At 54.3% G+C, this 16,809-nt stretch overlaps 1 protein-coding gene across 7 annotated transcripts in view; it reads right to left on the bottom strand.

The window, feature by feature from the left end:
• The window catches only part of GDPD5 (glycerophosphodiester phosphodiesterase domain containing 5), an 87,563-nt gene extending 79,979 nt beyond the window's left edge, over positions 1-7,584 (bottom strand). For 5 of the 7 annotated variants that reach the window (XM_045483984.1, XM_045483986.1, XM_045483977.1 and 2 more), the window contains exon 1: positions 6,951-7,062. The gene's annotated coding sequence lies outside the window, so the exon portion shown is untranslated. Of the gene's footprint in view, positions 1-6,950 lie in introns of all 7 variants that reach the window. The other 2 variants (XM_045483983.1, XM_045483978.1) reach the window with 2 other exon arrangements.
• Positions 7,585-16,809: the final 9,225 nt, after the last annotated feature.

Raw genomic sequence — 16,809 nt, 5'->3', positions numbered from 1 at the left:
TTATTACTCTGAGCCTATTTTACAAGAGGGACACAAAAATGGGCAAAACACAACGGATGAGGTCACGTCCCCAAGGCCCCACAGCCAACCACAAGTGCAGGCAGCAAGGGATCTCTGACTTCAGGGTGTCTCAGAGGCAAACTCCTTCAAGATACTTGGGGATCCTGGCTCTTGTCAGTGGAAGAAAACTTTCTCTTGGAGCCTCTTGGGTGCGAGGATGAGACAAATTCTTCACAGCATTTTTTTTTTTTTTAACCGAGTCCACTTATTTAAAAACCTAAAAGCTACGGGATCAATGCTGGAAGACACCTCTACTGGGTGCGAGCAAGGCCTGGTTGTTCTTTTCTCTAGGAGATTTGGTCCCAGGCCTGGGAAGGGCTGAGACTCTCAGACCTCAACCCACATTTCCTCCCTACCTGCCTCCCTCGTGCCCTCACAGCACAATGTCACAGATGGTGAGACAGCGTGTGGTTGGGGTTGGGGGGGGAGAGGGAAACCTGTGGGGTCCAGCAGACGCACATGTGTGTGTTAAACGATACCTTCACACTCAGCTCTGGGAACACCACCTGCAGGAAGCCTTTCCCGACACCCTCCTCACCCAGCACTGGACAACCCCAGCCGCAACACACCCCCCCCCCCCCCGCCCCGCCTTCCCTGCCACATTCTGTCACATGCGGTGTTGTCGCTGCTTCTGAACCCTCCCCTCCCTACTAGGCCATCCATTCATTACACAGAGCAGCTGCCCTTAGCCTGGGACTCATTCCATAGGCCCTTCCTGAGCACCGGATCTCTGCCAAACTCCGTGCTAGGTGCTGGAGACAGAGCTAATGACAGCTGGCGTGCATTGTGTGCTTATTGTGTGCTAGGTATTTTCTGAGTGCTTTGCATGTATAATTCATTTACTCCTCACTACAACCTTATGCACCAGATGCTATAATTGTCACCATTTTATAGACGGGGAAACTGTGGCCCAGAGAGATTAAATCACTTGCCCAAGTCACATGTCTAATAAGTATGTGCACTCGGCTGTGGTCTCAGCATGACTCTATATCACCATCCCTAAACGTTGATGGGACTGGCCCCACCCCAGGAGCTCACTCTTCACAATTTGGAAGTTTTGTATCTGTGTGCTTACTTGTTTAATGTCTGTTCCCCGCCCCCCCCCCCCCCCCCCCCCCCGCCATAGACCAAAATCTCCAAACTACATTTTGGGTTTTTTTGTTTATTTGTTTGAAAATATTTATTTATTTTGAGAGTGAGAGAATGGGAGAGGGTGAAGGGGGAGGGAGGGGGGAGGGAGAGAGAGAGGGAGGGAGGGAGACAGAGGGAGAGAGGGAGGCAGAGAGAGGGAGGGAGGGAGAGAGATGGAGAGAGGGAGGGGGAGAGATGGAGAGGGGAAAGTGGGGGGGAGAGAGAGAGGGAGAGAGAGAGAGAGAGAGAGAGAGAGAGAATGAATCCTGAGCAGGCTCCACACTGTCAGTGCAGAGCCCAACTTGGGACGCGACCTGACGAACCATGAGATCATGACCTGAGCCAAAATTAACAGTTGGGCGCTCAACCAACTGAGCCACCCGGCGCCCCTCAAACTACATTTCGCATGTGTCTGTATGAGATTGAGAGAGAAACATACACATGGACAACCAGACAGAGAGACAGGAAAACAGAGAGACCAAATGAACACTGCTTCCCTTTAAGAAGGACTCACTCTCTGCCAGGCATCTCCTACCTGAACTCAGACGGCCCCTCTCAATTGGGCCATTCCTGCTGCTGAAGCCTGAGAAGAATCAGGTCCCCAGATACCCTGGTGCTGCCCCGTGCCCGGAACTTAGCTCCGAGCCTTCCGTGTCTGACAGCTGCCTGCTCCCTGGGAAGGCATGGGAATCTCAGCTCTCTGACAGAGTCCTCCTCAGGCAGCAAAGCGTCCTCCTCCGGCAAGTCCCCCTGCCACCTGGCACACCCTCCTGCCTGGCACCACTGGCTGGACCCTTTAATCAGCTTCTTCCCGAGCCACTCTCTCACGGGGCTGCCGAGGGGACAGGCAACTGGTCTCAGGCGGACAGAGTACCTGCCTGTGTGCCGGGTCTGGCTGGGCACCTCACCCCTCTCATCTCACTGAACCCCCACAACACTATTATTATCAGCCCCACGTTACAGGGAAGGACGCAGAGGTACAAAGGTTGAGCGGCTTGCCCAAGGGGCAGCTTGAACTGCCAACCAGGGGAATGCTGCTTTGTGCCAGGCACTCAGTCAGGAGGGGAGGACCGGGGTGGCCAAGAATCTAGTTCTGACAGGCTGGTGAGGGAAGCAGGCCCACACAACCCCTCTCCACAGACCACAGTCAGCGAGTGAGCGTGCGGATCTGCCCAGAAGGAGGCTTAGATTCTGCCTGCTTGGGAGGAGTCGTGGAAGCTTCTAGGAGGAGGCATCTTCAGGCGTGGCTAGAATCCTCGCTGCTCTACCCCCATGACCACCACAACAGGAAGAAGGGCCGGCCTCGGCCTACAAAGTTCTGGTGCCCAGTGAGGACTTGCCACCACCTGGGAGGCTGCGAAGGAAGGACAGAAGGAGGTGCCCTGCCAATGACCCCACTGTGGCTGGGCCAGCCGGGCCCCAGCCCTGCCAACCTGGCCTGGCCCGGTCGGCTCCCAATCACAGGGTCTTCTCTGCCCAGCTAATGACCATGCTGCCAGCAGCTCAGGCCGCCACCCCCTTCAGTGGAGGCAGCAGCTAACTACAGAGCCTGCTGGCCCAGACGGTGGCCAGGCCAAAAATCACAGCTGCCCGTCATACCACATCCTCTGGCCCTGATTACTGTGGTCTCCTCCTCCACCTTCTAGAGTCACAGAGGACACTGCAGAAGGCTGCGGCTCCGGGGGCTCGGACACCACCCCACTCACCACAGACACGGCAAAACAGGACCACCGAGGGGGGCTGATTCACCTCAAGTCCACATAGCCAGGGTCTGGATACCTGGCCCTTCCTTAGCTTTGAGAAGAAAGTTTCTTTCTAGGCTTTTTATATGCAAAGTATGCTCTCCAGGTACTCAGGTAGAGTGGAGGAGACAGGCGGCCTGTTCAGCCACTGATAGGAGCTTGATTCCTCACTCCCCACTGTCTAGCTCTGTGACCTTGAACAAGACGACGACGTACCTCTCTGAGCCCCAGTTTCTGGGTGATAACAGGAGCTACTTCCCAGAGTTGTGAATGAGAGTATCTACAAAGTACTTGGCACAGCGGTTCAGAAGTACTCAAGGGCATTAGCTACTGTTAATATCACCAGCATAGCGTTATTAAATGAGTATGCAGGCACATTTCACTGACTGTAGAATGTGATGCAGCGGTAGGTATTATTTCTTACTATTACTGTGAAGCGTTACAAATTCAGAGGAGATGTGACCGGAGGGTTAGGTAATCCAGGAATGTTTCTGGGGGGAATTTATGACCTGAGTTAGGCCTACACAAATGGGGAGGTGAGCAGAGAAGCAGGGATGGTAGGGATGCTGAGAGGAACCCCATAAGCAGAGGGCAGCACGTGACAGGTTCGGGAGACTGGGAGAAACAACAAGCCAGAGGTCTGTGCAGTGGCTGCGGTGGGCAAGGCCTTGAATGCACAACAAAGGGGCCTGGTCTTCCTTTTACAGTCAAGAAAGAGCCACAGAGGGTTCTCAGTGAGGACTCCATATGCTTTCTGAAGTGTGAAGTTTGTCGGGCATTCAAGGCCTTCTACCATCTGGCCACCCATCCCTTTTTTCCCCACATGCCTCACTGACCCCACAAACCCCAGTATTACTACTCCAGAGTTCTCCCCACCTCTCTGCCTTCTACGCCATCCCATCCGCCCTGCTACTAGCCCACCCCATGCTTCAAGTTCACAAGGAAGCACCCTTCTACCAAGTACCCATCATACCATGTGCTTTACATATATCACCTCACAGTCACCCATAACGTCTCTGGTCTCTGATTTTACAGAGGATGAAACAGAAGCCTGGCAGGATGGTGTCTCACTCGCTATCTCACAGTAAGTGGCACAGCCAGGATTCAATTTTGAACTGATGTCAAGACCCCTACTCACTATAGCAAACTGCCTCTTGTCCCAGCCCACAGAGCCTTCTGAAGCCTTCTGGGTTACTCCAGCCTCAAAGCCTCTCCCTGCCAGCCCCTAGCACTCATTTGGAATCAGAGGCCCACGACTGGATCCTAGCACACCTAGCTTGCTTTTCATTGTTTCCTGCAGGTCTATCTTGCTCCCACCCCCAACAGGAAAAGAGCCATGGTTGATGATAGGTCACTTTCTTCCTGTGCTGTCCCCTCCCTCCATATCCAAGATGTCTAATAGCACTGATAGGAACCACCCACCTGCTCTGGTAGGATTCAGAAGTTCAGCTGAGCACAGGGCAATTTCCCTGAACCTGCCTCCCATTTCATGAGGGGAGCCATAAATTATTCACTGCACCTTTGTGCCTAGGAAGGCCAGACAAGGGGCCAGAGGGAATGAACACCAGCTCCTCCCAACCCCAGAAGCCAACAGCCCTGGGGTGGGGGTGGGAGGTCAGAATCCGGAGCCCCTAGCCAGGGTCTTGAAGCAGATTCCGGAGGGCTGTGGAACAGGGAAGCAGCCAGGGGAGCATGACCCATACAGGAGTCCCAGCTGAGCAAACCCCAGTCTGTGAGCCTGCAACAGTAGCCTACCTTCTAATCTAAGGCAGATCTGAGAATTTTCCTGGTCAAAATTCAAGCTTCCTTTCTTTATAGAGAAGGAAATAGATATCTGGCCAAGCACTATATATTTGCATCTTATTTAATTCTCACAACAACCTTGTAAAAGCGAAATTCCAATTTACAGGGAAGCCAGTGCTCTTGAGTAAAGTGCATGTGGTCCAGAGTAAAGTGCCCAGCGGGAAGCAGAGCAGATTCAGTCCACCTGGTCTGACTTAGCGCTGTCTGCCTGCGCTGTTTAGCCCACCCAACTGGGAGCTAGTCGTCCCACTGGGTAACTTCCAGAGCACCTGGTATGAATTGACGCTCAGTTCCTGAATTAAACTCCAAGGCCCTGGGCAAGCATGTGGCTTCATCTCTCTGGGCCTCCGTTTCCCCCACATGGCAGCCATTAGTAACAAGCCCAGTCCTGGCAAACACAAAAATCTCTTTAGCACTTGACAGTTTGCCAGATGTGATGGCCCCATTATCTGAGCAGGTAACACGCAGCCTGCCTTGACCCCATTTTACAGGTGAGGCTTGGAGACATGCATGCATCTGAGAGGTCCCAGGTGGCCCCCCAACCCCCATCCTGCCTCACACTCCAGGATCCAGGTTCTTTCCACCACACCATGAAATGAGATCACAGGTGTGAAATTATCTCATCAAAGGGGAGCTTTGTTTAGATGTAGGGATTATAATGAGAATTTGAATCCCCATGGATGGGAGTTGGGGGGGGATGCCAAGCCCCTCTGTGACCCTCTCTTTCGGTGCCCCCCAACCCCTCCACCCCCAGGGACTGAGCTTCTAGCCTTCATCTGACCTCTCCACCCTCCTCCACCTCCCAGGGGCTTTCCAAGGGGGTTTCCCCAGACACCAGGAAGCTGGGCACAGCAGGGGTTAACTACTCCCAGCCAAGGCCACAGGGCTCAGACCAAGGCCACGTCCCCTCCCCCTCCCCACTCAGAACAAGAACCTACAGAGCTCTCGCCAAGCTATCTTTCACAACACTCCTCTTTCTGCATGGCCCCAGGGGGCAACAGAAGGAGCCCCTGCCTGGGAATCCAGACACCTGGGACTGTGTCCCTAGCCCTGGCAGCCCCAGCCTAGAGACCCTAAGCAAGCCCCTCCCCTCCCCCCCCCCCCCCTTTCTGGGCCAGAGGTGTCTGGCAGGTTCCCTTGCCCAGGAGAAGCTGGGGTCAGACCTTCAGTCTGGGCCAAAGGCTATGGGACTACTGGCTCGTCTTGGGCCCCAGCAACCACCACACAGACTCTCAAAGCAGCCTCATAAGTGGTCACCCTGACCTCCCATCAGGGGTGAGAAAACCCCAGCCACCCACCCAGAAGATGCTAACTGGGAGCAAATACCTTGAAAGATCTTTGGGAAGATTTTCTCAAGTGTACTGCTGCCTCAACCACTTACTTACTTTAGCCCCTAGGACAACTGGCACCCCCCCCCCCAGGCCCCCAGCCTCCTGTGTCCCATTACTAATGTGAAGGAGGGGAGCTGGTGAGTGCTGAGAGCCCTCACCTCTTCCAGCTCTGATGGGCTCTGACTTGGGGATCTCTAGAGTGAGTTTTCCCAACAAGCAAGCAGCATCTCAGGATGCCATGGTGTCTTAGAGACCCCAAAGCCTGGCACACAGGGGCCAGGGGCCACTGCTCCCTGGTCTGGGGTCCACAGGGAGTGAAGCTCTGGAACTGGGAAGCTTCCCATCTCTACCCTCAACTCTGGGTCACCTTTCCTGGGACGTGACCTGGCCGTGGAGTGGGAGGGAAGGCGGCCAGAGGAAGCCACCTCCCCAGCCTCAGGATCAGCTCTTGGATGCCCCAGTGGCCCTGCTTTGACCCCTCCCCGCCACCTCCTGCCTGGTGGCTATCCACTTCCTTTCTTCGTTCTCCACTTTTTTCCCTCTCCACCCTAACCCTCCAACCCAGTCTCATCCCCCAGAGTGAAAAAATCAGGGTCACTCAACCCCGCTGAGCCTCAGCGTCCCCATCTGTAAGAGCCCATAACAATGCACAACACCTTTTATCTCATGGAATAGTAGTGAGCCTTAAATGAGGGACCATTTGCGCAAGGGTGGGGCGCGGACCCGCACACAATGGGCGCTCAATAAGTGCCCGTTTTCTCCCTTCCAGGCGCCCTCTCCTAGCTCCAGCCCCAGCTAGTGCCCGGTACACGCCCGCAGCTGGCCCCGCGCTGCCCGGTAGGGGTCGAAGGCCGCCCTTGCCTGGCATCCGGGGCTCTCTCACCTGCAGCTCTCGGCTCTCGGCTCTCGCCGGCCGCCGGGCAAGGGTGGTGGTGGTGGTAGGGTGGCCTGTGATCCCTTCTTCGGGGCAAACGCTGAGCCCTCGCCTGGGGCGGCAGAAAGGTGACAGCTTCGGCTCGCAGCACCAGCTCGGTCCGGCTCAGTCCAACTGCCCAGCAGGCTTGGGACCCCTCACGGGGTGCTTGGACCCGGGCCGGGGTTTCCTGGGCGTTCGCACGGTCCCAAGTCCGAAGCACCGGGCGGAAGGCAGCTGAAGGTTTGGGTCTCGGGAGCCAGAGTCTGGGGGCTTCTGGGCTCCGTTGCACTCGGTCGGGAGGCTGTGGGCACCCGCCTTAACCCGGGTCCGGGGGCTCCGACACACACTACAGAAAGGCAGGGTACAAGCCCGCAACCATAGACCAGTACGGTGGGCCAGGAGCTTCCCGCCCCAGGGCACTAGATCGGGTCGGGAGCTCAGGGCGTCCCAGCCGCGACGCCCCGGATCGCGGGGCTGGGAGCGTCCCGGCACAGAACCCCGGGCTGGGGCAGGCGGGGCAGGGCGCAGGCGAGGACGCGCAGAGCCGCGGCGGCCGAAGCCCGGCGGAGAAGTCTTCCCAGGTCCGGACTCGGCTCGCTCTGCAAAATGGGGCGGACCTCTGCGCGTCGGCTGACTCCGGAGCTCGGGGCCGCGGCTCCACTTCCTCCTCTTCCCCCGGCTCGCTCGCGGCTCGCTCAGCCCTGCGCGGCAGCCGCAGCCACCCCCGCTGCTGTCATCCCCGCCGCCCACCCCCACAAGAGCTGCAGCCGGAGCCGGAGCCGGAGCCGGAGCCGAGCCCAGCCGAGGCAGCGCCGCCCAGCGCCAGAGCGCCAGCTGGCGCGGCTCCGTCCGAGCGGGGCGGGGTCAAGCGAGGCCCCACCCCCCGCCGGGCCTTCGGCAAGGGGCGGGGCGCGCCCCAGAGACCCTCCTCCGGCCCCAGGCAGTCGGACAGCGGGAGCCAATGGGAAGATGGGAAAAGAGCGGAGCTCTGCGGAACGTGTACTCTACCCCGAAGAGGGCGGGGCAGACAGTGGAGACTTTGCGGCTGGGGAGAGGACAATGGAGGGGTGGGGGGTTTTAAAGAGTGGAACCGGGTACAGAGTCGCCTGGGGGCCCAGATGGAGGGAGAGGTGATGACTGCTGTGTGTGGGATGGGGGCGCGTAGGGGAGTGTGTTGGGGAGTGAGGGGTCAGGAGGCAGGAAAAGAAGCAGGGTGGAGGGGAGGTAAGGTATTCGGGGATAGCGGAGTCCCCAGGGATAGGGGAGCTCTCCGGAGTGGTGGGACACCGCCTCCACAGTACTCTTCCCCCTTCCCCGGTTCAAGGGCTCAGCGCGCGGAGGTGAGCGTTGGAAGCTGTGAAACATTCAGATTTCACGAAGCGGTGAAAAATGTTTTTGAAAATAAAGATCGTATCTACCTACCTACCTGTCGTCCTTCCTTCCTTCCTCCCTTCCATCCTCCCTCCCTCCCTTCCTTCTTTCTTTCCTTCCTTCAACATTTCCCCCTTCCCAGCGCCCATCTTCGAGGAGGAGCGTCCTTGCCAGTTTTAGATACACTAAATCAAGAGCAGTGTGTGAGGATCACACACACGCACTCCTTCTCTCTCAATCCCTCTCTCTCTCAATCTCTTTCTCTCTCAATCTCTCTGTCTTTTTCTCTCTCTCCCTCCCCTCGAATAAGGCAGCATCTGCCCTCGGCTCCCTGCCCTCCCCTCCCCCAGCGCCTTGGGTCGGGGGAGCTGTGTCTGATTATCTGATTATTTCCAAGAGTCCCCTGCCAACTGCACAGGGCAGGGCACAGGGCAGACGTTAGAGGGTTTTGATGTATGAATGAATGAGTGTTGATGTGCTGCTGGGTCATGTAAAAGTCACTAATTGGCCTGGGGAGCAAAGGAATGGCGGCTGCACAGTAAGGCTTTTCAGTAAGCCTCACACAATAGGTGCCCCATTTCCCTGATGACACCCAAGCACAGAGAGGCCAAGTGATATTCTCAAGATCATATAGCTGGCACAGGATTCTATCCACTCATCACTATCGCTTTCTAGGGCATAGCTGTGTGGCTGTGACCAGGTTACTTGACCTTTCTGAGCCTCTGGTTCCTCATCTGTAAAAGGGAAATAAAGATGCTGCTACTTGGCGGGGACTGGCAGGCACCAGACTTCAAAAAATGGAGGGAAGGGTATTCCTGGCGGAGGAAACCGCATATGTAAAGGCATGGAGTCTGAAAGAACACTCCTGGGGACCCCTGGTCTATTCTGGAGGGTTAGGCAAGGCTTCCCTGAGGGAGTAAAAGGCAGGCTCAGGCCAGAAGTAGGGGGTAGCTAGATTAGGAGGGAACCTCAGGGAATGGACAGTGCTCTGGGCAGAGAGGCCAGCCTGGGCAAAACCGTGGAGGTTAGGGAGGACATTCTTTTGTTGAAGACAAGTTCAGAGTGGTTGGACAGCTCCCAGGGAAGGAACAGCAGAACTGATGGGAAGAGAAGAGCATGATAGAGCCAGACAGGAGGGAGTTCAGACTTTATTCTGAGGACCAAGAACTCTGTTGGGGTCTTGCTCATGACCCTGAACCCAGCAGGGTTATTCTGAGGCCCCAGCCTGGACTCACTGGTTGTCAGAAGGGTGGCCTGGAAGTTTTTAAGCCAGGTATTGATAGGGGAAAGAGAGCTTTGTAGGAAAACCAGGTAGCACGAAAACAGTTAAAAGCCACAGGAGGCAAATGCCATGGGCCTGCACAGTGAAGGTTGGAGTCTTCAATGAGGTCTGGACCCTGAGGCTCTGGCCCATCCCCTCTTGAGAGTGCAGCAGCCTTAGGGTCTGGTTGGAAGAACAAGGAAGAGGGTGAGCTCGAGGCTGAAGTCCAGGGGAGCACCCTCTCTTAGCCAAGCCCAGGGGTTGGGAGTTTGGAGGTTGTCTCCAGGAAGCTTGCATTGGTGGATGTGGCAGGAGGGCTGGGAGGGGGCTCTTTTGCTAAGAAAACTTTGACTTCTCCCACTGCCCGGAAGCTTCATATGGCTCCCCGTTGCCAGCACGATCAGGACCTAAATATCTAGTCTGGTGTTTCAAGGCCTCCATTACTGCTCTCTCCCAGCCTCACCAGCCTCCTCTTCCAATCACTTTCCTCTCCCCTTGTACCAGACTTCTCTCAGCTCTATCCGTGAGCGGGATACAGTCTGTCCCTTCCCTGTGGTTGCTCTCACTATTGTCCTTGCCTGGGGTACCGTGTTCCCTTTCTCTCCCGAGTGACTTCTACTTCCCTGCTGAACTGAAGAGAAGAAACTCTGGGGCAAATGCCCATCTGCCCTCTTTACTGCTATATCTTTAGAGCCCAGCACATAGCAGGTGCTCAGTGAGTAACCGTTGAATGAATGTTCCATCTCGCAAATCAAGTGTCTCCTCACTGAGAAGCCTTCCTGGACTCTCCCAGGAAGTCTGCCTTCGGTATGAGATCTCTTGGCTTGAAGGCTCTGTAATTATGTATTTGGTGTCTAGTTGGCCCCACTGGGCTGTGGGAGCATGTCTGTGGCAGTGTGCTCCCACCCACCAGCACCCCACGGAGTGTAGAGCCGGGCCTTGTAAGACCTCAACATAGAGCAATCAATGAATGAGGCTCTCAGAGAGCAGTTCTCTGGCCGCCCCTGCTGAGAGAGCCTCCTAGGCGGTTCAGATGAGCAGAATGCCAGAATGAAAAGGAGGCTTTCAGAACAGACCCCCATCACCTCTGAGGCCTGGGGGAAGAGGGCCCAAGGTCACCAGGAGGTGACCAGCAAATAGTTCTCAGACACCCACATTCGCCCTCTGGCTACCCTCCCCGGGGCTGGGGTGGGGGGGCGGTGGGGGGCGGGGAGGAAGTCTCCTGACCTGGGAGAATCTGGCCTTTTTGCCACCAGAGAGGCCCACAAAGCGTGACAGATTCATGGTCATGGCAGTTTGCCTGGGAGGGTGACCGAGGGCTCAGGGGAAGGCTCTGAACCTGGGCCTCTGGGGCTGACAGAGAAGGCTGACCTTGTCGGTCTCCTGCCCACCCTCCCAGAGCCTGGCATCCTCCTTATATCCTCCTTATATGACCAGAGGAGGATTAACAGTGGGCCTGTTGCAGCTTCAGCTCTGTCACACGGTTCCTTTTTATTCTTGTGGCAAATATTCACTTTTGTGCCTCCATGTACAGTAGGAATTTTGCATTCTTTTTCTTTTTCTTTTTTATGTTTATTTTTGAGAGGGGGGAGGGGCAGAGAGAGGGAGACACAGAATCCAAAGCAGGATCCAGGCTCTGGGATGACAGCACAGGGCCCGACGCAGGGCTCGAACCCACGACCCGTGAGATCACGACCTGAGCCGAAGTCGGACGCTTAACCGACTGAGCCACCTAGGTGCCCCTGCATTCTTTTCCTTAAACAGGAACTCCAAATTGTATAAGACTGCACGCCCTGCGAGATCTGCTTCCAACAAATCATTAGGGTGCGCCCATGATGTGCAGGCACTGTGCTAGGTGCCGGCAGGGGACAGCACGGAGAACGAGGCAGCTTCTGCACTAACCTCCTGCTGGTGGGGCTGATGGGCTCAACTGAACTCACAGTACGTGCTGCTTTCCTACCTGTCTGCCTCTGCCAGCCTGGAATCCGTCCCCAACTCGTGCTGCCCGCATGCAACCCCCGTGGCTTCAAGGACCCTCTGAGAAGCCTGCCCGACCCCCCCCCCGGTGGGAAGCACAGCATTGTCCATCGAAGCAGCTGACAATGCAAGCTTTTTGTGCCCTTCTGGGGACACTGATCCCCTTGGCTCTTGGGCTACTTGTGGGTCAGTTTTTAGAGGGCAAGGGATGGAGTCTTGTCTGTACCCCTAGCCATCCCACATTTACCAATAATTCCTGAGCTGGATGAAGTCCTAGACTACACATTGGGCATCCAGGGATGGGACAACTGGGGAGGAGACAGCCCTTGACATCAAGGCGCTCCAGTCCCAGGACTGTGTGCAGCGGCTATATGTACAGAGTGCTCTGTGAACACAGAGGAGGGTGCCTGCTTTGGCAAGGGGGGGGGGCAGGGCGGGGTCAAGGGCAGTTTCACAGAAAGGTGACATTTGAGTTGGCTATCTAAGGCTAAGTGGAAGTTGTCAGATAAGGAGAGAAGTCTAGGCAGACGGAACCCAGAGTACAAAGGCCCAGAAGTGGGAACAGGCAGGTGACAGGTGAGAACTGTGGTGTGTTTGAGGGAAGGGCAATGACGAGGGGAGGGAGAGCTTGAGGACACACAATGGCACAGCTAGAGCACAGACTCTGAACCCACACGGCCTGGGTTCGCATACTGGCTCTGCCTTTACGAGCTCTGTCATGGCCCTGTGCCTGTCTCCTCTATAAAGTGTGGATAATACCAGTACTTATCTCACGGGGTATTATTTATAAGGATTAAATGAAGCCCATTTTCTAAGAGTTTGGGGTGATGTTGGCGCATGGTAAGCCCACTGCGAGTGATAAATAAGGTGGAGCTGGAGGGGCAGGCAGAGGCCACATTAGGCAAGGCTTTGAGTTTGGACTTTTACCTGGAGGCACCAGAACTTTAACAAGGAGGAAGGGATCCAGCCTCCCTCCTCCCACCCAGGAACTGCAGGCCCCTTCCCCCTCCCCCTCCCCAGCCCTCGGTGCCTCTAGTGGCATCAGTCAATACATAGTGGGACTGCAGGGGCTGGGGCCACATCCCCGCCCCCCCCAACACCCCGGCATACCCAAGGCAAGTGTATGGCCCGATTTGTTGCCAGAGGAGGTCAGGGAGGGGCCCCGAGGGGGGTCTGGGCATCTGGGCAGGAAGAGAATCTGAACCCTGGCCGGTCCTGAAGGATGGTGGGACGGGGTAAGAGTGTGTGTTGAGTGGGGAGTGGATGGGGGTGTTGGAAAGGCAGCAAAGTCACTTACCTGACCTGGAGACAAAGCAGGATGTGGGACACTTGGGGCGTGATGTTTGGGCTGGGGAGCCAGAGGCGCATCCTGGCCTAGTCACCTCCCTTCTCTCTGCCTCAGTTTCCTCGTGAGTAAAATGGAGATGAAAATGGCCCCTCAAAGGTGGTGAGGACTAAAGCGCTTGGTCAGCCAGACCTGAGGCAGCATGGTGTGGCGGGGGAGATCTACTCGGTTCCATGGTACCAAGGCGGGAAGGTCGAGAAAGCCTGTGCCTGAAGAGGTGGGCAGGAGGCCCTGTCCCTCAGGTCTTTGTCACAGAGTTTGGTTTCTGTGCTGCCAGCAGAGGGGAGTCTGGGGAGAGTTTAAGCAGGAGAGGATGTCAGATCTGCTTTTCAGAGCTTGTTCTGGTCAGTCTTTGGAGAAGACCGAGGCAGAGAGGGCAGCTCGGGCCTGTTTTCAGAATCCAGAGGACAAGGAAAGGTGAGGTTCTGAACCTGGGCTCCAGGGGTGGGCGTGGGGGGTCAAGGACATTTAGGGGGAAAGAGACAAGCTACTGATTGTGTCTATGTGGGGTAAGGGAGATAGAGAATCTAAGATGTTTGGGCCTGGGACAGTCTTTAGGGTGAGAGGGGACCATTCCCAGGGAGGGAGTGTGCGGTTCACAGGGATGCAGCAGGAAAGAGATAAAGCGGGAGAGGGGGTGGGCCAGGAGCATTGGGACTGAATGCTTGGGGTCAGCATCTGGGTTCTGAGGGTGGTTCTCGGGAGAGGTGGAGGCAGGAACAGGGGTGCGTGCATGTGGAGACTTTGTGGGTAGCCTTTCCCAGGTCGATGGCAAAGGGTGCACGCTTGAGTGGCAGCTGGGGGAGGAGGCAGAGTTGGAGGCTTTGGGTTTTTGTTTTTGGAGGGGAACGTAAAGCCTACAGCCCTGGGCAGGAGAGGAGGTAGCCAATCAGTGGGCTGGAGAGACAAGGTGCCGACCAGAGACTGAGGAGAGGCAGCACTTCCGGCTTCCGGGTGGTGAGGGGACCGGAGTGGGGACAGGGGCAGGTGAGGAAGATCAGGCCTGAAGGCCTCAGTGAAGCAGGAGCCAAGGTGTCTGCCCTCCAAGAAGAGGGCCAAGTGGAGCAGGCCTCAAGGCAGGAAGCTTGGAGGCGTGGCCGTGGAAAGTGGAAGGGAGACCAAGGTGAGAGCCATAAATCTGTGTTGGCTCCTTTCATATGGTGGAGGGATTGGGGATGGCTTCAGGGAACGTCTGTATCAAGTAAATAAGAATTTATACCTGGCCTGCTTCTCATTCTGCTGGATCCTTGGCTCCAGTCTTGAAAGGATGGGCAGCTTCAGGATCCTCCCTGACCCCCGATCCTGGGACTCCCTCTCCTCCACCAAGCCTTGCTACCGGTCCGGTCAGTGGGAATAACAGCGATCATTATCAGCTTACCGGCACTTCCTGATGTTCGTAAGAGGGGGAATCTTGGACCCACCATTGTCAATTGCATTCCCCCCCCCGCCCCCCCCCGGGACCATGAACTCCTTGTTGGATTTCTTTCCTGTCTTCTGCAGCACGGGGGCGCGGGTCACACCCAATAGGTGCCTAATACCTTTAAAGCGAAGCAAAGGGGAGAACTTTATTTGACCGCCTCTGCTGCCCCCTGCTGTCTGATATGGGTTGGTGCAGAATAATGGTTCTAAGTGCTAACGCTACAGCTCTGACTCTCCAATTTGTGGGTCTCCAGACACTGTTTCACGCCTAAAAATTATTGAGGACGCCACAGAACTTTTCCTTATGTGGTTTATATTGGCCTTTACAGTGTTATAAATTAAAACAAACTCTTAAAAATGTTCATGTAATTAATTTAAAATAACAACCTTCCTACGTTTAAACATCTTTATGAAAAATATCTTTTCCTAAAGAAAAAAACGAGGGTGAAGAGTGGCATTGTTTCACAGATTTACAAGTTTCTTAATGCCTGGCTTAACAAAAGACAGCTGGATTCTCCTATCTGTTTCTGCATTCGATCAAGCACAATATGCTGTTTTGTTTGAAGCTGACAAAGAAAATGGAGGCTTATGCTGATACGTAGTTAGAAAAGAAGGGGTATTTTTTTTTTTTTAATTTTTTTTTCCACGTTTTTTTTTTATTTATTTTTGGGACAGAGACAGAGCATGAACGGGGGAGGGGCAGAGAGAGAGGGAGACACAGAATCGGAAACAGGCTCCAGGCTCTGAGCCATCAGCCCAGAGCCCGACGCGGGGCTCGAACTCACGGACCGCGAGATCGTGACCTGGCTGAAGCCGGGCGCTTAACCGACTGCGCCACCCAGGCGCCCCAGAAGGGGTATTTTAATGGCCTTTTCAAATAATTGCGGACACAGCAACAGTCAGTTGCTATTAGAATCTGAAATCACATCAGTGAAATTTTCTTACTCAGTTCCATTAATGTCCATTGGTCTCCTTTGCACTGTTAAATACATCTTTTACCCATGCCTGATTTTGTAACAGTGGCCATTAGGGAAAAAGTTAATTCGCCAAGTTACCTTTCAAATGCTGATAAATTTTGGCACACACTAGCTAAAAAAATCAAATTCACTAATATCACTACTGATCTCATCAGAGAAATCTTTCAGTATTGAGAAGCTGTCAAGCTTACAGTGGTGAACACGAGTCTTCCAAAATTCTAATTTTCACTTGAAAGCTTGAATTTTTATCATTAGCCACAAACCCTGTCAGTCTACCCTGAAATGACAGGCTCATTTCTTCAGTTTTGAGAAAATGCCTGCCAGATATTCAAGTCTGCATAACCATAATTTGCCTGTCAATTTTTCTTTCAAGTAAAAATAGCGTTCCATGAAAAAAGTGGCTAGGGTAGCTCACAGTTCAAGCAGTTGCACAAATGCTTTTCCTGGAGGCAACCACGATGCTTCTGTCTACAGCAGAAGTGCTTCAGGATACTTTCCGTTTCATCACAAGGAATATTAAAAAGGTGTGTATTCCAGGGTCACTAAAGAATGAATTGAATACGTTTTCTTGTTTCATCAATAAGATAATTTTATTGCTTTCTTGAGTGATATTGGCAGTGTTTTCCTGCGAGGGCATGGCAGCAAAGAATATGATTATTTCTAGGACAGTTTGGAGCTCCAATTAGTATGGAGGCACCAGTGGCTGCATCATCTGTGAAACATCACCCCAGTGGAAAAGGCAAGGGATGCTTGTATCGTTATGCAAAGAGTTTGGACCTGAAAGGGTCTAGTGTCTGCTCTGGAATGTGTATTTTGTACTAGGCACTGGTTCGAGCATTTTATTCTTTAAAAAAAAATTGTGGTAAAATATACATGACATAAAATTTATATTTTCACCATTTTTTAAAGTTTATTTATTTTGAGAGAGAGGGAGAGAGAGAACGCACACAAGTGGGGGAGGAGCAGAGAGAGGGAGAGAGAGAGAGAGAGAGAGAGAGAGAGAGAGAGAAACCCAAGCAGGCTCTGCACCATCAGTGTGGCGCCCAATGTGGGGCTCAAATTCACAAACCTTGAGATCATGACCTGAGTCCAAATCAAGAGTTGGTCACTCAACTGAGCCACCCATGTGGACATGTTTTCACCACTGTTTAATTTTTAATTTTTTGTGTTTATTTATTTTTGAGAGAGAGAGAGAGAGAGAGAGAGAGAGAGAGAGAGTGTGTGTGTGTGTGTGTGTGTGTGAGAGTGGGGGAGGGGTGGAGAGAGGGGGAGACACAGAATGCGAAGCAGGCTCCAGGCTCTGAGCTGTCAGCACAGAGCCCGACACAGGGCTCGAACTCAGGAACCGCAAGATCACGACCTGAGCCGAAGACAGATGCCCAACCGATGGAGCCACCCAGGCGCTCCTCCCCATTTTTAGTGTAGAGTTCAGTGGCATAAAGCCCACGCACACTGTGATGCAACCATCAGCACTGC

The sequence above is a fragment of the Leopardus geoffroyi genome, chromosome D1, assembly GCF_018350155.1.
Source record: "Leopardus geoffroyi isolate Oge1 chromosome D1, O.geoffroyi_Oge1_pat1.0, whole genome shotgun sequence".
Taxonomy (NCBI): Eukaryota; Metazoa; Chordata; class Mammalia; order Carnivora; family Felidae; genus Leopardus; species Leopardus geoffroyi.
This window is presented reverse-complemented; position numbering and strand designations above follow the sequence as displayed.